Here is a 9456-nt window from a genome sequence, read left to right as displayed (position 1 = left end):
TCTGGAACTTGCTGCAGAAATAGCCGGGCAGGGCTCAGTGAGAACCAAGCTCCCTCCCGCTGAGAGAGGGACGTGACCCAGGAATAACTGCAACCCCGTGTGGGATGCTGGCAGGGAGAAAGCATATTCAGCCTTCAAATCATAGACTTGAAGAAGATTTGCTGGCCCCAATCTCCCTTACTCCCTAAAAGGTATTTCTCAACAAGAAACTAGGGATATGAGCCATTGGTTTATCTTTGGAATACTTTCATTCAATGAATGAACCAATCAACTAATTAATTTTTTTATTTTGGTCACACTGAGTGATACTCATATTTTACTCCTGTCTCTGCACTCAGGAATTTCTCCTGAAAGTGCTTGGAGGAATATATGAGATGCCGGGGATGGAACCTGGGTCCTGTATCCAAAACAAGCTTCTTACCTGCTGCACTATCTCTCTAGCCCCATACTCATTTTAAAATGGAAAAGAATATGCCATGCTCTATTACTTTATGAAAACCAAAACCTATGTCTTGACTCTGTAGAATATGTCTATTTTGTCCATTTGTATAAAGTTTAAATACAGATTCATTTCAAGTGTTAAAAAAAAAGATACAGTGCTCAGAATACAAAGACAATCTACACAATGGGAAAGGATATCCACTCAATACCATCTGATAAGGGGTTGACATCAAAGGTTTTATAAGGCACTGGTTGAACTCCAGAAGAATCAAATATTCAATACCATCAGCAAATGGGGCTATGAAATGAACAGAAACTTATTCAAAGAAGAAATCCGAATGGCCAAATGACACATACAAAAATGCTCCTCATCACTAATCATCAGGGAGATGCAGATCAAAACAACCATGAGATACCATCTGACACCAGAGAGATTAGCCCACATCCAAAAGAACAAAAGCAACCCGTGTTGGCACAAATGTGGGGAGAAAGAGACTCTCCTTCAGTGCTTGTGGGAATGCCGACTGGTTAATCCCTTTTGGAAAACAGTATGGATGATTCTCAAAAAATTAGAAACTGAGCTCCCATTTGACCCAGGAATACCACTTCTGTGAATATATCCCGGAGATGCAAAAAAGTATAGTAGAAATGCCATCTGCACTCTGCAATATGTTCATTGCAGCACTCTTTATAATAGCCAAAATCTGGAAAGAAAAAAAACCAAGTGCCCGAGAACAGATGACTGGTTAAAGAAACTTTTGTATAACTACACAATGGAATACTCTGCAGCTGTTAGAAAAGATGAAATCATGAAATTTTCATATAGATGGATCAACATGGAAAGTATCATGTTAAGTGAAATGAGTCAGAAAGAGAGGGACAGACATAGAAAGATTGCACTTATTTGTGGAATATAATGTAACAGAATGTGAGACTAACAACCAAGAATAGTAGAGATAAGTACCAGGAGGATTACCCCACAGCTTAGAAGCCAGCATCGCATGCCGGGGGAAAAAAACAGCTCAGATAGAGAAGGGACCACCAAGTAAAGGGTGCTGGAAGGGCCCACTCAGGATGGGAGATGCGGGCTGAAAGTAAACTACAGACCGAACATGATGGCCACTTAATACCTCTATTGCAAACCACAACACCCAAAAGGAGAGAGAGAGTGAAAGGGAATGCCCTGCCACAGAGGCAGGGTGAGATGAAGAGTATGGGGTGGAGGTGGGGGGAGGGATGCTGAGACCATTGGTGGTGGAAAATGGGCACTGTTGGAGGGATGGGTACTCAACCATTGTATGACTGAAACACAGCACGAAAGTTTGTAAGTCTATAACTGTACCTCACGGCGATTCACTAATTTAAAAAATTTTTAATTATTAAGAATGACTATAGAAAGTCACGTTTAAGAGAGAAAAAAATCATAAGCTCTTCGATGATATTTGCAATAATCATTTTTGACAAAGATCTGTTATCCAGAATATCTAAAGTAATTTGAAAAATTAGTAATACAAGATAACCAAGTAGAAAACTGTATGAAAGATTTCAACAGAAACTCATAAAGAAAGACAACCTATGTCCAGACATATGTAAAAAGTTTCTCAATATTATTAGTCACCTGGAAGATGTGCGTGAGGACCACAGTAAGGTACCACTAGGCACCCTCTGGAGTGACGGCTGTCGATGGAAGTGATAATATCAAGTACTGCAGAGCGGATGGAGCAACTGGTACACTCACCGCTAGAGGGCTGAAGTGGAAAAACTTCACTGGGAAACTGGTAGTTAGATGTCCAAGGAGGTCTTCGGTCTGTGCTTTAATTTCAGCAGATTGTTCTTACTCAACAGGAAAGTGTGCGTGTGGGCGTGAAATCAACCACAGACCCTGCTTCTCTCCTCATCTGTGCCACGTGCATTCAGCAAGCTACTGAGAGTACCCACCTGCACAGCAGAGCCTGGCAAGCTACCTGTGGTGTATTTGATATGCCCAAAACAGTAACAAGGAGTCTCCCAATGGAGACGTTACTGGTACCTGCTCGAGGAAATTGATGAGCAACGGGATGATAGTGCTACAGTGCTACAGTTCAGGGATAAGACACGCCTTTCATAGCTCTGACTGAGGTTCCATCCTCAGCACCATATATACCCCCATAACACTCCCAGGAGTGAGCCCTGGGAATCCCATTGCATGAACCCCCAAGCCCTAAATAAGTAAATTAATGGGAATTACAATTGAAGAAGTTCATAGTTTAAATAAACACAAGGAAACACAAAGGAGCTTTGCATCACAGGAAATGTTAAGAAACATTGTGTTATGGACCAAATGTTGCAGAATATTAGCAGGAAACATTAACATCATAGAAAATGGAGCTGTTTCTTAAAAAAGTCTTTGTACTATGTACGCAGCTTTTCTGCAAAAATTGAAAGTTGTTTCAATTTTTGAAATGAAGAGAATGAGGAGACATTCTTAAAATTAAGTGTTTGGGACATGGAGAAAAGAAAATAAAAGTTTCAGATGTATTGTTATAGAGATAGGCATGAATGAGGCCGCAAATATACTGATTTATAGCACTGTATCACTGTCATCCTGTTGCTCATTAATTTGCTCGAGCGGGCACCAGTAACAACTCCATTGTGAGACTTCTTGTTACTGTTTTTGGCACATCGGATATGCCACAGGTAGCTTGCCAAGCTCTGCCATGCAGGTGTATACTCTCAGTAGCTTGCTGGGATCTCCGAGAGAGACAGAGGAATCGAACCCAGGTAAGCCGCATGCAAGGCAAATACCCTACCTGCTATGCTATTGCTTCTGAGAAATTATAAACATTAGACAAAGGAAGAGGAAAAATTGAGCTACTGACTAGTTTAGTAAGTAGAAATGTGGCAAAATATTTATAACAGTTGAAATAGTCTATTAACTCTTTTGTCAAGGATTTGCAAATCTCCTCACCTATCTCCACCTCACCCTGCAACCAAATCTGCCATCTAGTGATGAGATGGGAAACTGCAACAACACATCTGAGACACTAGCCTGAGTTGGCCCAAAATGTAGATTTGGAGAGGAGCTGTTTGTTGCAGAAGGAGGGTTAGCATCCAGGCCAGTGCAGCCCCTTCTCCGATTTCCCCAAGGGCAGGGAGTCACTAAAGCCTAAAGCTAAAGACAGCAAAGACTTTGAAACCTTGAGCCAACTCTCAAAAGTAGTGGCCTCAGGCAAGTTCCTACCTAGTCTAAATGTCATCTGACATCATCTAGTGCTGTGTGTGACGTCACCTGACATCATCTAAAGCAGTGATGTCATCTAGAGCTGCAAGAATAAATTGGTAAAATACTGAAAAAAGTTGACAAGTAGCAATGCTTCAATAAGTGTTTTCTCTGGGCAATATCCTTGCCATCTTGACACAAACGCAAATCTTGTCTCACAAGCAGTTCTAACCGTTGTCTCACCTCTAAGACAATGGAGCTCAGAGCACACCATTGACAAAGAGGCTGCCATTCAGCGTAAAAGTGGAACAAAATGCAACTGGATTTATTGGCACCAAAAAACAGTCACAATTCTTAACATTAGGAGCTAGTGACACCATTCACTAGACCAATGCCATCAGCAAACACTAAACAGATATGTTCCCTCTTATCAAGTCCTTGAACTCAGGTAGTCTCGAAGCCTCCTTCATTTTGTGCGTATCCTTGCAGAGTCAGCTGACCCCCCATGGCCGTTAGCTCTCCTCAAATGTGACAGCCTAAAGAGCAGCATTCAACACAAAGGATTTCTCACACCTTCCGCCTTTTGCTGGCAATGCATGAGCTTGCTCACCATCTTTCTCTGTATAGACTATGCCTATAGAAATAAAATATTTTTCTACACAGTGTCCTTTGATTTCGTTAAAGGCCCATCCTCTTAGAACTGTCAACTTAAGCTTTGCAGTCCCAAGATTTCACTGAACTTCTAAAGATTTAAAGCTCATTAGTCTTCTCCCCTACTGTCTCATGCACGCTGTTTTCACTTTCCAACTCTGGGAATCAGAAAACACTCTCGGTATTTAGGTCATATTGTCAACAGATATAGAGAGTGTCTCTATGCAGTCCATCCAGGGTCTGTGTTGGAACAACAAAAGAGAAATGTTTAATGCCTATCCTCAAAAGCTTGAGTATTAGTGGGGAGAAGTGATCAATAAACAGAATTTTAAAATTAGATACGTGATGATAAGTGCTGTATCACTGTATCACTGTCATCCCGTTGCTCATCGATTTGCTCGAGTGGGCACCAGTAATGTCTCCACTGTGAGACTTGTTGTTACTGTTTTTGGTATATCGAATACGCCACGGGTAGCTTGCCAGGCTCTGCTGTGCGGGTGGGATACTCCCGGTAGTTTGCCAGGCTCTCCGAGGGTCGAAGGAATCGAACCCAGGTCGACCTTGTGCAAAGTGAACACCCATATTAAGGTTGCAATTTAGATAAAAGCTTAGAGACTTGGGTCTGAATGTGAAAATTAGTAGTGGGCCAGGTTTCTGAAATGGAGCTGTGCTCAAAAGAAATTCAGCCGGTGTGGGTAGGTCTGAAGAAATGATACATATGAGGGGAGGCCGAGCCAAGGACAGTCGCTGGGGTTCTGAAATAAAGAGCAACCATGCAGTCAGTGTTGACTGCACCTCGGAGTCCTCTTCTTCCCAATCCCCATCCCAATCTCAAGGCAAAAACTTTTATATCACTGTATCACTGTATCACTGTCATCCCACTGTTCGTCGATTTACTCAAGTGGGCACCAGTAATGTCTCTATTACTCAGCCTTGAGATTTTAGCAACCTCTCCTTACTCATCTTTTCCAATAATTGGAGGCTCTTTCAGGGTCAGGGGAATGAGACCTATCATTACTCTTTTGGGCATATCAAATACGCCATGGGTAGCTTGCCAGGCTCTGCCATGAAGGCGAAATACTCTCAGTAGCTTGCCGGGCTCTCCAAAAGGTATTTGGGATACTCTAACTGTATTTGGGATATGAATACGCCATGGGGAGCTTGCAAGGCTCTCCCATGCAGGCAATAGACTCTTGGTAGCTTGTCAGGTTCTCCAGGAGGAAGAACAAGGCTATTAGATGTTTTCCAGGAGCTTGGTCTTATAGTCTCTGGATGTTGGCCATTAGTGCGATTACACGGCACCAGGGGCAGTTTGTGGGTGTGGCTGCCAAGCTACTGGAAAATGGGGGATCTGGGTGGAGAAGCCCAGTCCCAATCTGAGCAGGCTTGGAGATTTCAGCCCCAGGTCCCACACACCTGGATTCCTCTGCCAGTCCCTTCATGTGTGAGGCTTGTCCTTACATAAATAGCATATATTTTATGCTATATAAACTTTTTTTAGCAGTTGAAATAACTGCCTCCATACCTGAAGAAAACTGGAAAATCAAGGCAACCATTCTTGAGGACACTGGGATGAAATTTCATGGGTCAAGTGATGGGAGTTTCCTCATCCCTGCTCCCACTGTGCTTACTGAAGTGCAGCCCACCCTCCCCATCCACCCACCTATTCCTTGAGCACTTCCAGTAGGAGCTGTAGCTGCAGGAATTCAGGGTCACTGGACTCAATGCAGCTATGGATGCAGCACCCACAGAGGGCGGCACCTTCATGGCCCCACTGAGAGTCACAGGATTTGTTCCGTGGCACCAGAGAAAGGTGGATAGATTGCACACCAAGTCAACCATGAAAAGGGGAAGAGTAGACATTCTAGAGAGGATTTGGAGGAAATAGGAAAAGACGGAGTTGGACACAAAAGAACCCAGAATAATCAGTGAGATCAAAGCCAGAAGGGCACTAATAATTCCATGGAGTCTAGGAGACAGACTGTACACATCCATGTACATGTTTCATTAACAGAAATCATATTTAACATAATCGTGAACCCATGAGTTGAACCTAGAAGATAGAAATGCTACCAAATCCCAGCCTAGTAAATGTCAGACAACAGTCTTCTTAATAAAGGGTCTTTTCAGTGTTAATGATTAAAGATACTAGGGACCAGTCCTGGGAATTCCTTGTACAATCCTATGAGGGTTTTCGAGGGTGACTCACGACCACATTACTGGACAATTCCATCACCCAATTAAACAACTAATGGCGCCTTTCACTGTAACTCTAAAATTGTCCGAGATGGTATCTACTGATAACCCAAATAAACCATGAACAGGCATCTGATCCTCATTTTGATCTCTTCTAGTCCTGCCAAAATAATTCTCCACTTGGAAAATGTTCCTTTATGATCTGTGTATCTTCTTCTACATCTTTCCCAACATAAGTATGGCTGCTGGAAAGTCCAAGTCACCATTCTCAAATGCCAACCCAGTATGGATTCTCATGCAGTCCCAGGTATCAGACTCCCCCTTCCATGGTAAACAGCTGTGAAACTAAGACGAGGGGACAATTCCAGGACCACAGGTAGCACATGCTCCTCGGAGAAGAAATCTCCAGGGGGCTCCACCTGTTCCAACTCTGTAAGAAAAGATCAAGCAGAACAGAAGCATGAAGTGGAATTTGGGGTTGGGTAGTAGAGAGAATAGAACTGCACAGAGAGAGCGCCCTGAAAGTTGCTCATTGGCCAAGTTAATTGACCAACAAGGCAACTTTGGTAACAGGGGTCCTGAACCCAGAGAAGATTTTTAAGGTTGCAAGGGACTTACCTGAGGTTATTAACTCCAAGGTGAAATGACATTACTGGTGCACCAACACTTGAAATACTACGGCCTTAATTTCAGATCTGGGATGTGACACTACTTATTAATGAATTGAGACTATGATTTGACAAATTGAGACTGTGAAATGATCAGATTTTCTATAACATAAATAAATCCAAGAAAGCATATGAATAGCCAGAGTTTTCCTGGTAAGGTTAGTTAGGATCTCCCACTAAGCAGAAGAACTCAGCAGGAATCAGAGAGAGAGCTTTCGTGTTGAAACCCATGTTTCCAGTTGATAGTGTATTGTTTATGCTGATAAGACACATTAGCGCTTAGCTCTTCTAGAAAGTCAAAAATATCTGTGCTCCCCCACTGCCACAACTGGTGGCCTTAAAATCTCCCACGTCCACCAGACATGGTGGTTGAGGCACCTTTGGGGAGTGCCCTCATAACTCCATGCTCAGTGTTTAGTTTAATTGGAGTCTCTCCAAGTCCTGTGTTGTGATGTTGACTGAAATGGGTTATCTGAAATATTCAGGGAAACAGTAACGATACAAAGCATGTCAAGTGAGGTAAAGGGATGGGTGTTTCCCAAGAACAGTAGAGATAAGAACCAGGATGACTATCCCACAACTTGGAAGCTGGCCTCACATGCTAGGTGAAGAAGCTCTGATAGAGAAAGGATCACCAAGCAAAGGGTGCTAGGCGGGCCCACTAGGGATGGGAGATACAGGCCGAAAATAGACTATAGATCAAACATGATGCCTACTTAATACCTCTGTAGCAAACCACAATACCCAAAAAGAGAGAGAGAGAGAGAGAGAGAGAGAGAGAGAGCAAAAGGGAATGCCCTGCCACAGAGGCAGGGTGGGGTGAAGAGGACAGGGTGGAGGTGGTGGGAGGGATACTGGGACCATTGGTGGTGGAAAATGGTCACTGGTGGAGGGATGGGCACTTGATCATTGTATGACTGAAATGTAAGCATGAAAATTTATAAGTCTATAACTTTACCCCAAGGTGATTCACTAATGAAAAAAAAAAACAGAAAGGGATGGGTGTTTGATGATTATATGACCGAAGCTCAAACATGAAAGCTTTGTAGCTATGTCTCACAGTGAATCAAAAAAAAAGTGGGGGGAGTAATAATAATAAAATAAAGTTAACATTCAGAATAGAATTTTTAAAAAATAATGTGGAGTTCATGCCCAATTTAATCAGCTTAATCAATGGCTGAATAAATACCAGTACTCCTACATTATTTTTTTTTTAAAAAAAAAGCATGTCAAGTGAGGGCCACTTGAGGACTGGTTTTCATGTCACACAGAGGCTGTCTGGTCTGTGTGCTGGCACTGAGCTCCTACACAGCCCATGCCATGAGGAAGGACAGACAGTTCACTCACGAGCTTCCTTCATCATCTCTTCAAGGCAAGTGAAGTGAAAAGAAGATTACAAGAAACAACTTATTTTTTCTGCTAGCATCACCCTTGCTTGATGTCTACCCGTACACCAGAATTAAACTCGAGGATTTGTTCTAAGGGACTCTTGAGGTACCCTATGAATTCAACTAAGGTGTGACTTCTTGGCTTTATGCCACATGACAAATGGACTGGTCGAAGAATCATTAGAACACATGTAGCAGATCAACTACCTAGTGTTGGAAGGGTATATTCTTCATCCTTTTACTTTACAGAAATTACTTACTTGCTATTTTATGTCCTTTATTGTTAAATAAAATTTTATTAGGTCCTCACTCCTTTATAATACTATATTTTGAGAGTATAATGTCAGAGTTTAAGATGCATTAAACGCACTCATCCACTATCAAAATTTTAGTGCCCTTAGATGACCAAATTGATCCCTCCATCCATTCTGTCACCCACTATTTTCTCCCCATTTGGTATCCACTATATTACTCACAATCTCAGAGTTATTTTTATTGTGTTTTTTCCCATTTATTTGCTTAGTTATTAATCTTTCCCATATAAGTAAAACCACAAAGTAATCATCATTTATTGACTTATTTTGTTTAGAAAACCACCTCAAGTTCAAGCTATGCTGAAAAAAAAAAACAGGATTTCATTTTGGAATAGCTGAGAACATCTTTGTTATTAAATAATAAAATAATCCCCAAACATTACCAGGGGTCACTCACTATGTAGCTATAAATAGACCCTGGACACACCTGGTAGGACCCAATCCTCACCAAACAACAAAAAAGCAAGTCCCGTCCTTCAGTGCCCTAATTTGAAAGAAAAGTACCTCACTGATTGCTACCACAGTCAAGAGCCTCAGAGGGAGGGAAGTAATAGCCTAACTCAAACAGGCCTTGTTGGAGAATGGACCCCTCTGCTTTG

Source organism: Sorex araneus, chromosome 2 (assembly GCF_027595985.1).
Source record: "Sorex araneus isolate mSorAra2 chromosome 2, mSorAra2.pri, whole genome shotgun sequence".
Classification (NCBI taxonomy): Eukaryota; Metazoa; Chordata; class Mammalia; order Eulipotyphla; family Soricidae; genus Sorex; species Sorex araneus.
The sequence above is the reverse complement of the archived record's forward strand: the minus strand, read 5'-3'. Positions refer to the sequence as shown.